The sequence below is a fragment of the Harpegnathos saltator genome, unplaced genomic scaffold (genome assembly GCF_003227715.2).
Source record: "Harpegnathos saltator strain DR-91 unplaced genomic scaffold, Hsal_v8.6 scaffold56, whole genome shotgun sequence".
In the NCBI taxonomy this organism is placed as follows: Eukaryota; Metazoa; Arthropoda; class Insecta; order Hymenoptera; family Formicidae; genus Harpegnathos; species Harpegnathos saltator.
Window position 1 is genome coordinate 602,126 of NW_020230382.1, and position 17,268 is coordinate 619,393.

At 49.6% G+C, this 17,268-nt stretch overlaps 1 long non-coding RNA gene across 3 annotated transcripts in view; it reads right to left on the minus strand.

Moving 5' to 3' along the window:
- Positions 1 to 848: 848 nt before the first annotated feature.
- LOC112589634 (uncharacterized) overlaps positions 849 to 17,268 on the minus strand; it is a 32,532-nt gene continuing 16,112 nt past the window's right edge. Inside the window, exon 3 of one of the 3 annotated variants that reach the window (XR_003113679.1) lies at positions 849 to 875. This is a non-coding gene — a long non-coding RNA (uncharacterized LOC112589634). The other 2 variants (XR_003113678.1, XR_003113680.1) reach the window with 2 other exon arrangements.

The following is a 17,268-nucleotide window of genomic DNA, read 5'->3' on the forward strand; positions in this document are numbered from 1 at the left end:
ATTATCGTCTTTCGGGCTCTTTCAGATCATTTATTCCGTAAAAGGTATCCCTTTTTTTCTCTCCTTCCATAATTTTTTTCTACACATGATATAGTTATGCGCTTCAATTTTGCGCGAACCGCCGTATATCGCGTTTTTCATATTTTCCGCTTGATTATTTCGCTAATAAAGTTGCTTTCTGTGTGACTCGCATAATTATACTCTTCTTTCCTGGAAATGAGATCCGTCTTATTTTTCTGAAGATAAATGTGAAGATAAATCCGGTCTGATTTTCCCTAAATCTAATCTAATCTCTTCTCAACAATGAACAATAATTTGATATTAATGGCGATACGCGACGCGGGGTGATTGGATATCTCACGCTGCTTAATATAACAATAGCTTCATTCCCTATCTACCTATATCTATCTCCCTCGCATCTATTTGCACGTCTGTCGGTAGCTTCAAGATCCTCAGCAACAGCGTGTAATCTGCATTCGGAGGTTGATCGACGTGACCATTGTCACGCATTGTCGTATCGCATCTCGTCTCGTTCGTGTCTTTCACTGGATACGAGCGAAACGCGGTTGCTTTCACAACATTTTGCACGCGCGAGCGGAAAACTTCGCGCTTTGCGGAAAACTTCGCGTGTCGGTGATGATGGTAGTGTAGTGGTAACGGCGGCGACGGCGGCGGCGGCGGCGGCGGCGGCGGCAGCGGCGACAGTGATGGTGGTGGTAGTGGCGGTGGCGGTGGTGATGGTGGTGGTGGTGATGGTGGTGGTGGTGGTGGTGGTGGTGGTGGTGGCGGTGGTGGTGGTGCTGCTGCTGCTGCTGCTACTGCTACTGCTGCTGCTACTGCTGCTGCTACTGCTGCTGCTGCTGCTGCTACTGGTGCTACGACAGTTATAAGCCGCTTCCATTTCCGTAATTAAATTCTGACGCCTCAGACGTCCGCTTTTCGTGGCTGCAGCCAACGTATCCGCAATTTTTGTCACCAGTAAGGAACTATCGATTTAATGTAAACGCGGCCCTATAATGCGGAACGACGTCGGAATGACGTTCTTCGTCGAGTAAAAGAGAAAGAAATAAAAAAAGAAAGAAAGAGAAAAAGGAAAACAGAGAGCGGGAGAAAGAGCCGAAGCTATCGACGGTGTGTGCCAATGTTAGTCTGCAAGCTGCGAAAGTCGCAGGTAATGAAATATTCATTGTTACGCCGCGGTGCCTAATTGCCTCGTAATTATTGCAAGTACGACTAAAAGGGAGAAGGGGAGAGAGCCGGAAAAAAAGACGTACGACAATATTTTCTCGAAGGAAAAAAATTGTTACGCGACAGAAACCGCGGCGCTCGACGAATTCTTGTGATCTGATGGCTCGCGAAATTACCCGGCAAGAAAGAAATAAGGAAACGATAGATAGACTGCTGTGTTTATTCTTCATGTTCTTCTCATCGGCATCGCGGGGCAAAGTGTCTCTCTCGCTCACTGCTCGTTTCCGTATTAATTATTTTATGGAAGAAACATGTCTTTCTTTCGGTAGATATATGTTAGGTGACACGCGAAAGCGAAGGATATTCTTCAGTATTATCTTTTTTCTGCGAACATGACGCAAATAAAATTACCTCGTGCATTTAATCGATCCCGCTGGGGATATTGAATTATTCGTCGTGTACAATGTGTCAGTATCGAAATTGAAGTATAGGAAAATATATGGAAATTATATGTTAAAACATAAAAAAGCTCGATGCATACGTTATATAATTCGTACTGGCTGATAATCTTGGTGAAAAAATTAAATCACTGATATCGCGACCTGCGGAAAATGAGAAAGGCGAACGTGGAGATAAACAAATGCGTAAACCGATTTTTTGCCGAGGAGAAACTTTGCAAATAAAAATCTGTTTTATGGATGACGTTTTTCCAAGGTAGTTTTGCTATTTAACTGCTCGAGCTACTAATTATAATCGCAACTTTGTCGTCTATAATTACACGGTTCTATAAATAACCAAACATGTCCGCGGAAATGTTTCCAATGACTTTTCCGTCCGCTGAAAGACGGAAAGACAGAGGTAGATTAGAGGTAGATAGATAGAGAGGAGAATTGGTAATATTGATTGATATTCACTACTACACATAAGTCGTTTAAAGATTTAAGTTTCCCGGAATGGTGGCAGCAATTAATGGGTGCTATCGGCGAGGATGCTATTGGCGAGAGGGAGGGAAACTGGAAAAGAAACAGCGGCGGAAAATTCACAGAAAATGTAAAAGCGAGTGTCCTCGCATTTAAAAGCGGTGTACATCCCCTCTACAAAGTACTGTATTAATTGCGAGGTAGCCGACGAGGGTAAAAGAAGGATCGAGCCGTGCGAAACGCGCGAGCCGACCGAAACGCTCTCTCGTCTCGTCGAGAGTATTTATAGCGTTTGGAGAGATTATGCGGTCGGTTAACGCGCGCATAACGCACGACATACGGCAATAATTACGTATTATTCCTCGTCCGGTAGGATCATCGGTCACAACCCATCCTCTCTCGGCCGGATAATGTGTTTTCTATTATTTTGTTGACGTCCTGATGTTGTTAACATCGTAATTTATTATTTTCGCATGATGTATGGCCCCGTAATTTATGAACGTTGAACCATCGATCTACCTCCGAAATTTACGCCGGATTTATTAACAATCGCAAGGCTGGTGGTAGAGATATACCGTCCCTACAGTGACGTTACACGTCCCCTTGCGTATACTTCGGCATCATTTGTACATTTTATATCATTCATCATTGTTACACATTCGGAGATGGATCAAATCCCGGAATTTTTGCATTCGATCTTGCTACGACGCGGCGCGACGGGCTCGCTCCGGTATACTGCAATCGCTGCGCCGCGCTTATTATCGAATTTCTGACGACCTTGCCGCCACTACCGCTACGACTACGACTACGACTACCGACCACCGACCACTACCGTGGAGAAAAACGAAAGGGGCATTCGAAGGAGCAACTTTGTAATCGCCCTCGTAATCAAGTAACGTATACGCCGGACTCGCCGCCGTCGCCGCGTAACTTCATGCCCCCTCGATTTACAACGGCGAGGTACAAAGTTGGGTAATTTGTATATCGCGTTATATTGCAGTGCGCGGGTGCGCGCACGGCTGTGCCTCTCCCCCCCCGTTTCTGTAATTTGTCACGACGGTAATCACAAAGTGGCCCTAGTACTCGAGAAGTGGATGGAGTTTTTCTTTTTTCCTCTCTCCGCAAACAGCGTTTCGAAGAACTTAAGTGGTATCGAGGAATTATCTCCCGTAATAGCGCCATTCCGCATCATTTTAGGCCGTACGTTTCGTTTTCTCGTTTCGCTCGCGCGCCGCTTCTGGGAATTTCGCGGGAATCTGAATTATCAAGACGACCGCGGCGCGCGAGCTGTTCGATTCGTACACCGTGCGATGCACTGCGTCATTACGATGATTGCAAATTACTTACCCGCGGTACAATGACCATTTCTCCCCGCCGCGGTAGTCGCGTTCGATTTCAATTTTCAGACCGACAGCGAGATTTTAACGCGCATTCGCAAACTCGCTCGATGGCGCAATTCTCGCTCGCGCGCGCACGCGGTATCCACGGTATTTTTCCAAAATTCGCTCTTGACTGTCCCGAAACTCGCCAGAGTCGAGCGATCGCAGACGGACTTTCTAAGCGAGATAGCGCGTCGATCGATCTCCGCGGTGCGCGGTGATTATCGGGCCTCTACTCGTGAATGAAAATCGAACCTATCGACGTGGAATCGCCAGCGCGATTCTCTCTCTCCCTCTCTCTCTCTCACTCTCATCATGTTTGCCATCTTTCGACGTATCGCCGCGCCGCGCGGCATATGCGTGCTAGACGATATCGGGGCTCGCGTGCCGCACACACGTAACCGCCGTCGAATCAGAGCGCGACACGCGGCCAGCGCAATTCGTGCCCGGCAATTTAACGCAACCTGAATTTCTAAAAATGTGCAAGAGTCGGCGAAACGAGCGGCGCCGCGCGCCGCGCGCCGGTCGAGGTCGGCGACGACGAGAGGGGGCTGCGAAAGGCCTCGGAAGGATGCGAGAGAGAGCTAATCGACGAGAGACGGACGCGCGAATGTCGATGTGCATCCCGGCGAAGCGTCCCTCTACGAGCAATTTCGCGGGAACGAGTTGTATCGAACGACCAGCTCTGTAGCGGTGTATGAATAATAAAAAAATAAAAGCGAGTAACAATAAAATTTCTCTCCCGCACTCCGGTGTTTGCATGTATGGTAGGTCTCTCGGCGGCGCCAAGTGTTTTAAATTTGTAGTATCAGTCGAGTTCGGCTATCTCCGTATGCTTTTTTTCGCATTTCCCTGACCGCCAAAAGTGATAAACGTTATTTGGCGAAGCCACCTGTTGCACGTTTTGATATTTGTTTCCTACCGCGCGGTCATGCGCGCAGGTCTAATTATCGCGACGATCTCGATCTTAGCCGGCTGTGCGAAGTGACAACGGCGGCGAAAACACCACCGTCGTCGTCGCGCCGTCGGTCTCCCGCTCGTAATCCCTCCCCCGCAATCGTCGCGAGTTACGCCGTGCAGAGAGAGAGAGAGAGAGAGAGAGAGAGAGAGAGAGAGAGAGGACGGACAGGGGGGGGTGAGGGACTTCTCTCGGCGGACTTGGAGCGCCGGCTAAATGCTCGAGTCCGCAATATACTTGACTCGCTCGATTCCTTTGCCGCGTCGTCGGCTTCCCGCGTCACAATTGTTTGTCATAAAGGCCACTTTACTCGCTCCCCTTTACATGTCGCGTTTACCGATTCACCGGTAGAAAAACAAGTTATCGCAGGTGGCTAAAGCTCCGATCGACGTGCCCGTCTCGGCAACGCGCGAGTCTCGCGCTAGGATCGAGGCTGCTGCCACTTGGGGATCCGCGGAAAGTGGTTACGATGATTATTGTCGTCGGCAGATAAAAGGTGAGCGCGCGTTGTGTGTCGCGTGAGAAGTCACGTAATGTCAAGTGGTCGTCGTCGTCGTCGTCGTCGTCAAGTTGAGACGGCGGAATCGTAAATTCGATTCCGTTTGATCTCGCGTCGTGATTCAGTGAATAAAACATCGATTGCCGTCGTCTTCGTCTGCGCGCTACGAAATCTTCACTTTTGCCTGACGTGTGTGAAAACAAGATTCTATGTCACGCTCGAGATGCGCGTGTACTAATGTCGTGTACGTGTCGATTATTTTCAGAGACTTGCGCGTCTCGTGCCGCCGCGCCGGTGAAGCTTCGAATGAGTGCGAGCGAGATTGCGCAAAATTAGTTGTTCGTCTTTCCGCGCGTAAGATGTTTGCAGCGAGATTGATCCGCTGCTGCGCTCTGCACTCGTCGCTGCGATGGCTCGCATCAGTAGCGTCTCGAAAAAAAAACGAAATGAGGGAAAAAACGGCGGATTGCCTCGATAAAGAGTAAAAGGTCCGTGAGAACACGAAGGCCGTGTCTCGGGGGAGGGGGGGGAGGGGGAGGGGAGCGGCGAGGACGATCATTATTGGCAGATGAAAGGTGCGCGTTCGTTGGAAGTCGCGTAATGTCAAGTGGTTGTACCGCAGGCTCGTAAATCGGCCGTTCGAGAGCCCCGTGCAACGCGCGCGAGATGCGAAATATTAATTATATAGTCCAGTGTCCGTGGCGTGTCGTCAAGTTGAGCTGATTTCGTGAAACCCTTCGCGGCAGGGAGCGGCAGAGAGAGAGAGAGAGAGAGAGAGAGAGAGAGAGAGAGAGAGAGAGACGCGCGCGAGTCCGTTGCGAAGAAATGGATGCTCGGATGAGCACGGCGCCGCGTATTATCGATAAGCGAGAAGCTGTAATTATCAGCAGGACGCTCTATAGAGAGGCCGGACAAATAAGCGCGCACGTTCCGTCGTCGGTGCTCGCTACGGATAGCAGTCCGTTCGAGTAACGAAGTAACCAAGGTGGGTCGCGCGTAGGACTGTTAGCACTCTCGGCGTTCGGCTCTTCCGCGGGGGATTCGCCAGGCCGAGGAACGACGGCTAAGTGCATCGCGACTTTTGTCACGTACACTTACGGAACATGGTGACGCTCGCGGCAGCCGCTATCATTTCTCAAAGTTAGATACGGGAATTACTTGCCTTTCGGAAACTGCGTTAAGAATGCAGACGGGCGCGTCCACGGTCTACCGAAAACGCAAACGTTTGTAGAATTCCCCGCCGAAGTCCCTGCGCGAGGGGGGTCCGAGTTCGCGCTGGCACTCGGCGAATGATCGATAACGGTGAACAAATGAGCATAGCTCGCGCCGCCGAGAGAGAGAGAGAGAGAGACACCGAGAGAGACCCGAGATGCGAGAGAACAAATCGATCGCGTGATAGGAAATGTACGAGTGCTGTTGTCGCTTATTATGTGGATTCATTGCACGATTATGTGCGCGCGTGTGCGTTCGGCCGGAGTTGGCGCGAACGGACTTTAACGGCATCCCGCAATTTGACTGCTTCCCTGTAAAATTACGAAACGCAAAAAAGAGCCACGCAACCTGTCGCGGAGATGCAAGTCACGCGTTTCTATTCACCGGCTCGACCGGTGCTTAGTGGTCTCTCGGAGTGTGTGTGTGTGTGTGTGTGTGTGTGCGCGTGCGTGCATGAACTTGGCGTCTCACTTTGTGGAAACTCACAAACTATTGAGAATTTCGATTTCCTCTCTAATAGTTCCAGAATTCCCGACAAGTTAAACAAATATACAACAAAAGCAGGAAAAACAGGTCAGAACAAACTGAGAAACCACGCTACGGCTCGACTCGTCCAACAACACGTTGCCTGTGTATTTCTAATTTTTCAAATTTTACGGATTGCAATTATTCTATTTGCCGAATTACGGCACCGCTTAGGGCGCGACGATAATTTTAATTAATATTTCACACAATTATGAAAATCTCCCTGCAATTTTTCCTCAGAAAGTTATATTTGAGAAAGTTATATTTAGAAGTCGTATTTAAGAACATTTTTAGACACAATTGTAATGAATCAGCAGCGTAACGTCGTGTTATATTCCCATCGCATTTCACCATAATAATAAATCCTCAATGTGGCCGCCGAAAAGACGGCTAGGCTTTGCTCTCAGCTTCGCTAAGATCCTCAGCTTTCCAATGAGTTCTCTCTGAAGTTTCTACGATTTCTAAAAACGAAGACGCGACGGTAGCATCGAACCGCGCGCTCCAAAGATCCCTTATCGCTGTATGATCTGGGTCAGGAATTTCTGCCCGCTTATACTACATGGTAGCTGAAGCTAAAAGGCACAACACGTCTGCCGCTTGGACCACGCGGCGCTTGGTTCACGTCTTCTTTTTCACTATCGTAGTTAGTACGTAACTCAGCTACGCGATGGAGCAAACCATGTTTATGCGAGATTACTCTGCGAGAAAATAGATTATATATTGCTAGATATTATTAAAATTAAGTACTTATAAATATTTCGATAGCTTACACATTTGAGCTGATGTGGTCTGCATCGATCGATTTCAACATTTCGTGGCTTCTATCTCCATAACGCTACGACGACGCACTCTCTTCAAGGATCTTAGTTATTTTGAGTCTAGAATAATATCTTAATTAAACTCTTATCGCGGTACGTTGTAGCAGTTGTGTGGTGATTCGTCAGTTTTGCATCGGTCGATTTGAAAGTTTCACGGTCTCTTTCTCCATAACGCGCAATCATGTAATGTAATGTATCATGACGTGTTGACGGATCTTTTGTGGGACAATCTGTGACTCTGCATAACCTGTCATCTGAGTTTATCCGTGTGGATTTCCTTTAATTGTAACGAGAGCAATTATTTATCTAATCTACACGTAACTTTGGAGCTTTTGAGAAGCATGTCAACAAGACTCTGAATAGTTTGTGGATTTCCGCGAAGTAAGACACCAGCTTCTCACTGCACTGTCTTTACTCTCTCTTTCTCTTTTTCGCTCTCTCTCTCTCTCTCTCTCCCCCCCCCTCTCTCTCTCTCTCTCTTTTTCCCTGCCTCTTTTGCGGAATGGAATGGCAATTTTTTTGGTAGTGGCTGTTTGACAATAGACAAAGAATAGGAAAAATGAAACACGCTCGGTATTTGTGTACGACCGACGGCGACCGCCGGAATCGTAACAAAATTTGCAACGCTCTACATACGTACATTGTACTTACTCTCCTCCCATCCCGCTGTTCTCTCTCTCTCTCTCTCTCTCTCTCTCTTGTCGCGCGTGGATTTCCGATGTTCGTGATAGATGTCCCTTTTTCCGGCAGTGTTTAGATTAATCAAAACAACAGTGCTTTCAACGTCGAAATAATCGGCCGGACGGTAGATATTAATTTCGCAGAGAATAATGGGCTATAAACCGCGCCGAATTATTGAATTTTCAAAGTACTCGTGTATCTACTAAATTCACTGACAAATAATTAATCAGGATTTATAAACCGGCCACGAGGAAATTACGCATCGCGGCCGGATCCGACAACGGTGTCGGCTCGCCGGCATTAAATCATTGTCGATCGATCAACCGACGCGTTACGTGCGTTACGATAAAACGCGACGACACCTCGCCACTGTCAAATCACGGTCATTTGCGGCAAATTGAATTACAATCGGCAATAAACGATAAGGCAGCTCGCCGCTGCCGGTGCACATCGCGTGCTAATAGCTCTTACCTGCCGACGCGCGCGCGCGGACGGTGCTTTACCCGAAAGAAAATCCCCCCCTCCCCGGCTAACGAACGATCAATTATCAGACTGCGACTTACGCGCGCAGTCCTACATAACGGCGGCATTTCGCGCGATTAACATCGCGCATCTGTCGGCTCGGAGTCGGCAATTGCAGCTTTACATACGTTATTTCTTGTTCGCGCGACTCTCTCGACAACGGCTAGAGCCACACGCGGCGAACAAATAGCCGATAAGTCGCCGCATAATTAAGCCAATTAAACGGTCTCTCTCGGTTACTTAGCATTCGCGACGAGGACGCGCGGCGGAATGTCCCGTTCACGTATATCGGCATGCATGAGTCTCAGTAAAATAGCCCGAGACAACGAGATCGCCGCGGTCTGTCGCGAAGAATTCTCGCGAATCATCCCGGCGTCTCTCTTCCCGACGCCGTCATTATTCTATTTTCAGTTTGGAATCGTCTCCGCGCGAGGGTGGTTCTCTTTTCACAGCGAGCTCTCTTGCGGGCGCAGCCTGCTGTGAAATTGAAAAATTTTCGCGCGTTCTGCGAAGCTTCTGCAGACGAGTCATCCGGTGTGTATGTGTGTGTGTGTGTGTGTGTGTGTGTGTATGCGTCGTTGCGTGTGTATGTGTGCGAGCGCGCAGGCTGCCGGGTTACCGGTTAGGCTTTGAGACCCACCAAACAGACCGGAAAATATGCAGGCTGCATAATTCAGCATAGGCGCGTACATACGCGCGTATGCGTACGCGTGTGCGCGTGTGCGTGCGCGTGCATGTGTGCGAGCGCGGCACGAAACGCGCGTTCACGGGTATCAGCCCCGCCGAGTGATACCTCCACGTTCGTCGTCTCTTCCTGCTCCGACCGCGTCGCCGCGCCGCTCGAGACGCGCGCTTCCTTTTGTCACTGACGTTACGTGGACGTTACATTGCCCAAATTACAAGCTTCCCCGCTCGACGAGACATCGCGACGAGATCGATCGTCGTTGTGCGATTGCTGTGCCGCCGATCGAACCGCCATAATCGCGCCGCGATCTGGATCAATATACAATGTACGTGGAAACAGCAGGTGCGTCGCCTTTTAGACGGTGTGCCGATTAACCCTTCGCGATGCATCACGCGATCCATCCGACGCGACGCGTCGCGACGGGAGCGAATTTTTATCGTTGTCTCTCTCTCTCTCTCTCTCTCTCTCTCTCTCCCTCTCTCTCTCTCTCTCTCTCTCACTCTCACTCAGTCTCCCTCCCTCCGCAAAAAGAGAGAACAAACGGATTAGCCAAATTGACGGGAATTGATAGGAATGCGTTGGACGAAAATTTTTTCCGGAATTATTCCGCGTTTACTCGCAATTCTCGAAATATCCGACATTAAAAAAGGAAAAACGCGGCACGTCGCGCGCACCATTTTTTTTTTGTTTTTATTTTACGCCGATTATTGAAAGTGCTACGCGTGTACACTTCATTACTTGTTCCGTGAAATATTTAATAAAACGGCTGTTTTGTCGTCCCGATAGAGTCCCGATATAGAGGGTATTTCGCTGCGGTCACTACGCAGGAGCGTTTCACCGGCGTCATTTATACGCCATATGATTTTCGATCTCGCGTACACGGCGTACGACGCGACGGCGCGGCGCGGCGCGTCGCGTCGCCATCGTGAAATGCTCGGGCCGAAACGCGCAGCGGCGAAGAAACGCACCGAGGACGAGTCGGCGATTCGCGTGCACGCGCGTGTGGGCTCACGCGTCCCCGCGTGCGTGCGTGCGTGGTGCGTGGAGTTGCGAATGCAGGCGGCGGTTTTGCAGCGGCACGGTAAAAGTTCGATGCGAAAGCGTGACGCAGACGTCGAATATTGTCGTTGAGAAGGGTCAGGGTCCCCGCGTGCACTTCGGGGACGATATTTTCAGGCCGGGCAGTAGGCATACAAATGTTTGGTGCTGCTGGTCGTTGAGACCAGCGGTCGCGGGTCACTCACCGAATATGAGTGAAGTACGAGCGTCGTCTCTCCACTCGCGAGCGAGCATCGCGATTGGCCAACCCATTTTGCTCCGATAGCATCTCGATCGTTGCCGCGAGCGAGCTCGCGCGCGCGCGCGATCGATGGAAAAACGAACAAAGGTAGGAAGCGCATCTGGCGACTCGACGGGCCTCCAGAAATGTTCGCTTTGTTCGAGTGCAGTCCCACTCTCACGCGTACCGGTCGCTTCGCCTTCGCTTGGGATTGTTGCTTTCGATCGAATTGTCCCGCGAGTCAACTGCCAATGAGATTTTCGGCCCTTTTGGCGCATCGATCGCGACTGTGCGCGCGTCTACGCGGGGCTATTCTTCGACGCCGTGTCGAGCTCCAGCGCGCGCGCGCGCGCGCGCGCGAGAGAGAGAGAGAGAGAGAGAGAGAGAGAGACATTCCACCTCGTGAAATTTCACCGATGTTTCCTCGGCATTACGCCGGCCGGCGTAGGTTACCGGCGTAATCATGCGATTCTTCCGACAGCGTATAATTGTCCGCTCAGGTCATGCTCAGGCCGAGGAGATATTTCATCAACACGAAGACGCGCTCGATCTCTCTGCGAGGACATTTATCTGAAATATCCAAGGGCCAATATTATTGGAACGCGCGTATCCGCGCGTACCGTGATTGTGTCGCGATGGATATCGCAACGGCAATTATTCTCACTCATTAGGGGGCGCACGAAGCGGGATTAATCCGCTCACCGGTGTACGCAACAAACGGCGGACGACACGCGCGCACCCTGTTACACTTTTCGTTTCGCTCGCGTCAATTCGCGACACCGGATATACGTACGGTAGCGGAGGAATGAGAAAAAAGATGCGACAACCAGCGAGATCCGAGCGCGGTGCAAAGTACTCATCGCCGGCCATACTTAACGATAAAAGTGTACCGCGTCGATGACTAATCGCGTACGTGTGTACGCGCGCGGGCTAAAAGCACGCGCGCGCGGGAAAGCGTTCGATTTCGGCCGGATGTCGAGACCGAGCCGTCGCCGCTTCGCCGTTTTAGCATCTCGGGAATCCCCGCTGGCGAGCCGACCAAGGAACGCCTCGAAACGCCAAATATTCAGCGACCGGCGGACGGACGAAGGCGACGAGTCTTTCGTGGAGATCTTCCGTGTTTTTTTTCCTCCCTGGCGTACTAAATAAACGGGAACTTTCGGACGTCGCCGCTGTAGAATTAAGTGAGATTCTTCGAGCGAACGTTTCCTCGTTAAGCGTCAAAAGATCGTAATCGTCGCGCAAATTATAAACTCGTACCGGCGTACGACTTAAACGGTTTTAATGAACCACCTCTCCCTCCTCTCGTTCCCTCTCGTTCTGCTCCCCTTCTCCCTCCCCTCTCTCTCTCTCTCTCTCTCTCTCTTTCTCTTTCTCTTCCTCCCTCTCTCGAAGAATGCGTACAGGAGCGAGCATTACGCAAAATAACGTTAACGATAATTATCGGTAGCGCGAGCGCGATACCGTAACGCGTTACTGTATCGCGTCGTAAAAATGTTGTGATAGCATCGGCGTGAAATCGCCGCGTATTATCCGGCGATCCCACGCACGAACGCACGTTCTGCGTTCCGATTCCCGATTACTCGCGCTCGCTCGCGCGCGCGCGCGCTTACCGTTTTGCCCCGCGAGCGCCTCCGCACGCGATTACTCCACCTTGAAAACGAGACATTCCTGAGCATTCATCGCGGTGGATGCGGCTGCGGCGGCGGCGGCGGCGGCGGCGGCGGCGCCGGCGCCGGCGCGGATTTACCGATAAAGATGGGATTCTCACCGCGGTTTAACGCGGCATCAACAACACGGTTAACCCCAACTGTGCCTCAATTATAATTCCCCGAGAATCGGTTAGGTGTCAATTAACTATAATGTAATATGGGAACGGGCCTAAGTAACCTTCAGACGATGCTCCTCCGAGAACTCTCATCAGCCGCGTGAATTTGTAACCGTTTGCCGGTAGAAAATCATTATCTGCCCCGGTGAATTGTTGCGGACGATGACGGGGAGTTTGCAATTATAAAAGCTCGCCTCTGCCAAGATTAGATCGCAACGTTACTTCATCATTGTTCATCACGCGTTACTTTTGTCAACACAAGATTCCCCGATGTCTTTAGGTTGTTCGAAATCCACACATCACTCCACGTCCGCAAATGGCGAGAATTGGAAAATTTTCCAGGGGTTTCTATTCCGCTTCCGGGCCGCCGATTTTCCACGATTAGTCGCGATAACGGTGAGATCTCGCGCTGTAGGGTCGATTACGAGGTCGCTGCGAATTAATACGCGCAAATCTCCGCACGAAACACACACGAGGATTTAAATAAATATTAAAGTCAAGTACGTTGGGAATATTTTCAACGTGTGTGTTTGCCTAACGGGGATGGCGTACGCGCGATTCTTCCTCCGATTCCGCCGACATTTTTTCACAGGGGAATGATAAAATCAATCTGTGAATATGGTAAACATATCTGTGGAATAACGGCAAATATAACTGTTACACCGATGTGCGGTGGCTCTAGATTTTGCATTAAGCCAAATTACGTCAATATTAACTTGCAAGAAATCGCTCGCAATATCAGCTGTAGCGGCCCGCATCTTTTTTATGCCAATATATCGAGTTATTCAGACTTATATAGTTTATATGTTGCTACACTCCGTAATTAAAAGCGCCGACGTGCACGTACCGAATTCTAGGAAGGGCAACGTCGCGTCGTTTTCTGCATGAAATATTTTCCACGCGTTATTAGCGCTGTCGTAATTTTATTTCGAAAACAAGATACATGCGGCAGCGCAGCGGTGTCTGTTTAATTAAGTAATTAAATTCTAGAAGATAATGTGTGTGACATTAATATCACGCGCGATACAAAGAACGTTAAATAAACAATGATGTTTTCAATCTTGTTTCGTTATACTTGTTTGTTGGCAAAAGACCACGTGACTTTAGGAATTGATAAAATATGTGGCTACGTAACGAAGCAGTAACGCAACGTTCGGAAACTAAATATAAGCGACTGCTATTTTTTATTCCGCTCAAAGAGATTTAAAAGAGAAATATTCAGTCCTATATATCCGTATCATCGACATCTATCAATTCAGCTAATTAGGGACCTTAATTTTTGTTTCAGATTCGCCAGAGTTTGCATCGTCACACGACGAGTGCAGTTTCGATGGGTGAGTAAGGTACAGATTCAGATTAAGGCCGAATATCGGCCAGAGAATGCGAGTTTATTGATACTTACATTAAACGTTCCGCTAATTTAACGTCCGAATTGAAAGCGCAATATTTCAACGGAGTAATTGCTAACTTAATTAGAATCAGACTCTGATGAAATAATCAACATGTTAACAACGCTGCTTTATTCTCAATAATTGTCTTGTCGATACCCCCGTACACAGTACAGAGCGAAAGAATCGGTCGATTGTAATTTTCTTCGCTGCAATTCGCAAACAATGTTGTTACGACTTTGACTTTGCAATTTTCTATCACGAACCTCGGCTCTGATTAAACGGCGGGACGCGCTACTGAAGTGCCGTGTGTGTGATCGTTTTAAAACTTAATCCTAACGTTGCGTAAAAGAAATGAGACGCGCAAATCACACGAACGACTACACGTTTAACGTTTCAACAACAAGCAGAATAATCGACTGTCGCATGATCAATCTTCACAAGAGTATCACGTGAGCCGAACGCGCGTCGGATTCATCGAGTCGCCCGAAATTCAACGCTCTCGTGAGAGTCGCTTTTCGCCGCTCGCGAGAACGACCTGACACGGACTGTACCGTGTTACGCGTCGGACAATTATTATACAGCCCGGCCAGGCAACGCCGTACCCCTTGAGGAAGGTTCGGGCCGGATGTGGGCACGGAGAAAGTTTCGTCCGTGGGCTGGGCGAAATTACGCGCTCGACGCGTCGCGTCATCCGGGCAGGCCTAACGGGCGATTTTGGGGTAGGTCGCGTCGAACCGAACGTCTGCTGCGGTCCCCCCCTCTTTCTCTCTCTCTCTCTCTCTCTCTCTCTCTCTCTCTCTCTCTCTCTCTCTCTCTCTCTCTCGTAAGGGGCACCGAGAGAACGATCGTGTCGCGCGAGAGCAGGAGAATGAGAGAAATGCACAAGAGGCTCCCCGGCGAAAGTTTTGTCGCACGCATGCACGCACGCACGCACGCACGCACGCACGCACGCACATGGCTGTGCATGTGGGATGACGGTGTATGCGAATTGCTTCGCGTGCCGCGCTCGTTGCCTAACGTTCCTGATTCGAAATTTTTCTTTCACGTCGATCCTGAGGATGCCTTCTTGAAGGGCCGATTTGGAGTCTTCAGATGGGAGGATTGTTGCCTCACTTTTGCTACGGGTATTGATTGCGTACTGTGTGTGTGTGTGTGTGTGTGTGTATCCTCGCATCTAAATATTTTTATAGATTCTAAGGCCGGTATTTTTATAATATTCTTCGCTGTATAAGTTAGACACGGGTATTGACGGCTCGACGAGAGTCGAGCAATAGCCGAAGATTTACGAAGCTATAATTATCTAGCCGGATGACTGTGAACGCCGGCCTACGAATTTCGCCTCGGGGCGTTGCTACTTTGCTTCCGCGGATTGATATCGTAGCGATCGATTTCAATGTAAAAATATACGACTATCCCGGACGGCATAGTCTATTGTTGAATCGAAATGTTAGAGGGTTCTCGAAAAACTTCGCGAGCAACCAAAGTTTTATCAATCGAAAGTCGCCGCGTTGTGTGAATTTGCCGGCAAATAAAGACCGATACGGGACACAATTCGCGCAAATCGAAATGATACTTTAATTGTTATTAAGCGTTCACTAGGGGGAAAAAAAAATGTTGCCACGTCACCCTTGTGTCGCGGTTTGCTCTCTCTCTCTCTCCCCCCCCCCCTCTCTCTCTCTCGTTGTACATATTTTTTTAGATTCCGGCGATATTTTTTAGCGAATTATTTCGGACGTGCACGCGCATATACGAACTGCGTTGCATGCACACGCAGGTGTCACAGGCGCGTGAGTATTCGGTCGCGTTTGTCGGTGATTGGCCATTGAAACGTCGCATAAAAAATTGACGAGTGGGGCCCGGTGCAGTCGATTGCAACGGGTGAATCAAACCGGACAATAACAACAGCAACAACAAACGACGACGACGACAACGACAACAACACAACAACGCGCGGCGCGGCGCGGCGCGGCGCGGCGCGGCGCGAGGCCTCGTTCGCTCGCAGCCTAAAATAGGACGCATTGCAAGAGCCTTTTTTCCGCCGCGGATCGATAATACGCCGCCGTGCAACAGCTTAACCTTCCGCGCCGCGGCGGGTGACACAACCGGACGCGAGGAGTTTCTTGGTGTGTGCGCGAAACTAGGAGCAAACTCATAGCGCGCGCATAGTTAGCCTCCACCTCTCGCCTTGCGCGGTTTCGCAGTTACCGGAGATCGATTATCGCGCACATGCGACATTATATCGCATGACGAAGGAAATGCGAAATTAAAAGTTGTCGGATTAAACGTCGGGGGAACGTCGCATTAAACGACGCTATTAACGCTAACATAATCCACTAGGCGCGACGGGACGGTTTTCAGCAACGTTCCGATATTAATCGTTTCTTTTTCTTTGTTCTTTCGTATCGCTCGAAGCTGCGGTCCCTTCGATTCGACCCGGGCTCTTCAGACAAGCCGATCGCTTCTTGCGACTCGCTCGCTTTGAAAACTCACAGTTTCTGGGGAATTTTTTTCATTCGTTTGTCACGTATTTCTCTCTTGGGGGAGAGAGAACGAGGGTGCGAGAGCGGGGGTAGTTGGACTTGTGTTTTCGCGCAAGCTGCTCGTACGTAGATTCGCGGCGCGTCAATTATGCAGGCGGTGGTCGCTGTTTACTTTCCCGATGCATGTTGCATTGACAACAACAACGGCGAATTCTCAATAGCGCGTCGCGTGTGGATTCGATCTCCGATGTCACTCTCGTACCCACCTTAAGGTGGGTATTTTAACCGCCGAAATTCCGTGACACGGACGCATATTTTCGTGCAGTACGTGAATACTCGCGATACGATCGCGAGGATGATTCATCGGAAACTTTTGCTCTCCTTTTCCGTTCAAGAGATTGAGAGAGCGAGGCAGACCTTCTTCCACCTAGGCGAGCGTGACAGGCTATAAGATAATGAGTAAAGATGCAGAAGTTACGCGCGCAGGAATTATGCATCGTCCTTTGGTCGCACAAGCAGGAAGGTATTTGACGCAACCTTGTTCACCGTCTTATCGGATGCATTATCTGTTTATTCGTCATTAAGTGTGCTGCCTCTCTCTCTCTCTCGCTCGTTTTCTCCTTCTCTTTCTTTTTCCCTCCGTCGTCGAAGGTTGCGTCTTTATAAAACAATTTGACGGACAAAGTTCGTGCCAAGTTACACATGCCGCAATAGCCACGCAGCAAATGGCGCGTACCGTTCGTAAAAATTATTTATTCATACGACACAACCGGAGAGCCGGAGACGCAACGAGGCGAGCTTAATGAGTTGTCTCGCAGATTTATGAGACGTTTAATCCGGCAGGCGTTTTATTAAAAAATATTGGTTAATTAGTAGGTTACACCGGTTGTTGCTGGTGTCGTA